Genomic DNA, 3,637 nt, shown 5'->3' with positions numbered 1-3,637 from the left:
GTTAGTTCATGAAGGTGAATTCTAGAGAAGGCAGCATCTGCACGCGGCCTGGAGCTGCAGGCGGAGGTCTGGAGGACAGCAGGGCAGTGTTCCGAGGGAAAGGACCGTGAATGCACGGGTGCTCAGGGAGTGGGCGTCATACAAGAGTGTGTGAAAGTGGGTCCAGGTGGCCAGGTGCACAGGGACAGAAGAAAAGCTGATGTCATGCGGTGAGAAGGAGAAAGAAGCTGCCTTCCTTCCTGGTTCCGCTCCTGACTTCACATCCTGTTCAGGGTGAGGCCCCCTGATTAAGACAACACCTGAAATAATTTTGGTTGAGGATGCCATGCTGACCGGAATATACCAGGCTGTTCCAAGCGCACTACACACACACACACACACACACACACACACACACACTGCGCGCGCGCACACAGACACACAGACACACACAAGAAGTTAGCATGTTACTTTCAGACCCTCCATGAATCACACAGACATGAAGTCCACCTCGCCGTTGTGTCATCTCCCCTCATTCTTAGCCAGTCTCCCAGCCACGCCTTCTCAGTCCTGACAGCCATCTGCAGTCTCCTTGGCCTCAGCAGGCAGAGAGAGAGGGTGGGGAGCTCCTGTCCTACAACCCTGAGAAGGGCGAAGGGCGGGGGAGACAAATGCCTTGGGCCGATCAGTAAGGAGCCGCCTGCAATACCCTTCTCACATCCTGGCTCTCTGCTGAGCTCTTCTGGGGGAGGAGGGGATTCTCAGACAGCCCTTTGGCCACTGCACTTGGCTCTTGACTGGAATAATTAGAGATGGAGCCAGGAATGATGTCATGCCTCTGCGGGAGAAAAGAGGATGACTTTGAGCAAAGCATTTACCTTGGCCTCAGCTCTCTCGTTTGTCAAGTGAGTTGGGGTGGACTTGATACAGTTTAACATTCCTGGACTGACGTCCTGATTTGAGGATGCAAGTCGTGCTGGGCAAGCTCCTCTGAGAAGACTGTGGCAGCCATGGCCTCGCATCCCTCCTCACGTTTCCTCCCCCTTCCTAGACTCCCTGCAGTTTCTCTCCCTCTCCAGGTGATGTTGATGCAGCTGCCAATCATGGTGTCCTATCCCCTTTCAAGAACGTAGGGGTGGGCAAGTGGCCCACGCCTCCCAGTCAAAGGATTCTCCCTAGCTGATTGGTTCATTAATGGACTTGTTCCCCAGCATGCCAGGTAAGACTCTTCCCTAAGATCTTAAGAGAGAAAAGACAGAAATGATGTTTCCAGGGACTTATTAGGTTGGAAAGATGTGAGTCAAAGCTAGCAGCTGTCATCCTCCTGACACAGAAAGGAAGACCATCTACAGAATAAAGCAAGACAAGAGGGAAATAAAGTCCTGATGGCATTGTTTAAACCCCTGGATCAAACTGTGCCTGAAGGTGATGCCTTCAGTGGATTAATAAAGTCCCTTTTTGTTTCTTTAACTTACCATGAGAACAGTCCTAACTAATACAACCCTTCAGCAGTTGGGCTATGAAAAGGGTTTTGAGCCCACGGAGGGGTAGAATCTGGCAGTTTCTACTTCCATCTTGAGCCAGCAAACTCCAGAGAACCCTGGCACATCTCTCTTACCATGTGCTCTGACAGTCTCTTAGCTTTAGCCTGTGGAGCGGGGCTCTCCTAACCTAACCCATGGCCCAGTGCCACCCTGCACATTTTTCAAGCTCAAATTTGATAGCAACCTTGAAAAAAGATGTCCTTGGCCCCGCCACATAGTAGCCCAAGAAATAGGCAAGTGGAATCTGTCATGCAGAGCCTACAGCAAGCTCTCCCCAGAGATAGGCAGCAGGGGGCCACAGGCTGCAGTGTGCAGCGGCGTGGGCTGTACACTCAGTACTTGGCCCCATCATGCGAGGTCTGCACCCCCTAGCACTGGGGATTGCAGAGACCAGGGGCTAAGAATAGACCACCCGGCCAGGCTGATGCCTGGCAAGTTGGCATCGTCCTTCCCACTGCCTCAAGCTGCCGACTGGGAAACCACCCCCAATTGCTGGGCCAAGGAAGGTCTTCCTGTCACTGGTCGGTATGCCCACAGTATCTGTGTTCTTGGAGCAGTGTTCCACTCTGCTATGGACAGAATTATGCTCTCCCCAAATTCATATGTTGAAGCCCGAAGTCCCGGTGTGACTGTATTTGGAGAAAGGGCATTAAGGTTAAATGAGGTAAAAAGGGTGGGGCCTTAGTCCTCTAGGCTTGGTGTCCTTATATGAAGAGGAGAAAAGAGCTGTCTCTCCAAGCATGTGCACCAAGGAAAGGCCATGTGGGCACACAACAAGAAGGCGCTGTCTGCAGAGCAGGAAGAGGGTTCTCACCAGAACCCACCCGTGCTAGCACCCGGATCTCCAACTCACAGCCTCCAGAACTGTGAGAGAATAGATGTCTGTTGTCTAAGCCACCCAGTGGTATTTGTTATGACTGCCTGCGCTGACCAAGACATACTCCCCTCCACCCCCGCGGGAAGGCCCATGTGCTCCCTTCTGTGGGAGTGGGAAAATAATTGTTAGCCAAGTGTTCTCAGCGCTTCACATCTACCCGGCGCTGTTCTAAGCACTTTCCCTGCCTTAGCTCCCTGAGTTGGCATAACAACCCCCTGCAGGAGGCAACAGTATAGCCATTATACAGTTGAGGCAACTGAGGCAGAGAGGGTAAGGAACCAAGGTCACACAGTAATACTGTAAATCTGAAGTCCCTGGCCCCGGCTGATTAGTTCAGTCAGTGAGAGCATCCTTCCGAAACATCAAGGTTGTGGGTTTGATCCCCAGTCAGGGCACGTATGGGAAGCAGTCAATGAATACACAATGAAGTGAAACAACAAATGAATCTCTCTCTCTCTCTCTCTCTCTCTCTCTCTCTCTCTCTCTCCCTTTCTTTCTTTCTCTCTCTCTCTCAAAGCTCTGAGGAACTGAGAAAAGAGGTCAGGAAAAGACCTCCCAGGGTCAGCTGCGAGAATCAGCACGGATTAAAGCTGTGGCATTCAGCCTGGCATTTAAACTCCAGCCAAGGCTGTGCTGTGAAGTGAGCTTGGGCTCCTCAGCTCCTTGCAGTGCGCAGGAAGTGACCTGTCATGGTGACCCGCCGTGTTCTGTTCAGTAGCCGTGTGACCTTGCCTAATTCACATGGTGAAAATAAGACCCAGCTGACAAAGCTGCTCAAAACCCTCCCTGTTCACTCTGTGGCTCTAAATCCCCACAGGCACAGGCCCTCCGTGTGGGTGGGGAGAGGGGAATTATGTGAAATCAGTTTCCCCTAGGGGTTCTTCTCACCTGGGTGCGTAATCCGGTTGGCCGGGAAGGCTCCCAGCTCCGCCCTGCGGAAGGAGGCAGACCCTGCTTTACGCTGCTGCTGAGGGTTCCCCCCAAGCCCAGTTACTCCTAGACCTTTCTGGAAATTTCATGCGACCCTAGTGGCCAAGTACAACAGCATCACAACCTGGCTAGGCCCCCAATGGTCCTGGTCTGATGGAGGGTAGACTCCTTCCAAGATCTATCTCCTGCCCCCAGGGGTCCCCAGTGCCCAGGGCTGGGCTGGGGAAACTGTTGGGTTTTAGCCCCTGGGCGGATGGACTGAGACAGCAGCCCAAGAGCTTGTGGTGCACCCTCCCCCTCAGAGGTC

General features: G+C 52.9%; 1 long non-coding RNA gene across 1 annotated transcript; it reads left to right on the top strand.

Moving 5' to 3' along the window:
- The first annotated feature begins 745 nt into the window (after positions 1-745).
- On the top strand, positions 746-2,364 carry LOC136336465 (uncharacterized). The gene is made up of 3 exons (XR_010731458.1): positions 746-884; positions 1,059-1,198; positions 2,209-2,364. It is a non-coding gene; the product is annotated as an uncharacterized lncRNA (long non-coding RNA).
- The last annotated feature ends 1,273 nt before the right edge of the window (positions 2,365-3,637 follow it).

This window comes from Saccopteryx bilineata, chromosome 4 (genome assembly GCF_036850765.1).
Source record: "Saccopteryx bilineata isolate mSacBil1 chromosome 4, mSacBil1_pri_phased_curated, whole genome shotgun sequence".
Taxonomy (NCBI): Eukaryota; Metazoa; Chordata; class Mammalia; order Chiroptera; family Emballonuridae; genus Saccopteryx; species Saccopteryx bilineata.
The sequence above is the reverse complement of the archived record's forward strand: the minus strand, read 5'-3'. Positions and strand labels throughout refer to the sequence as shown.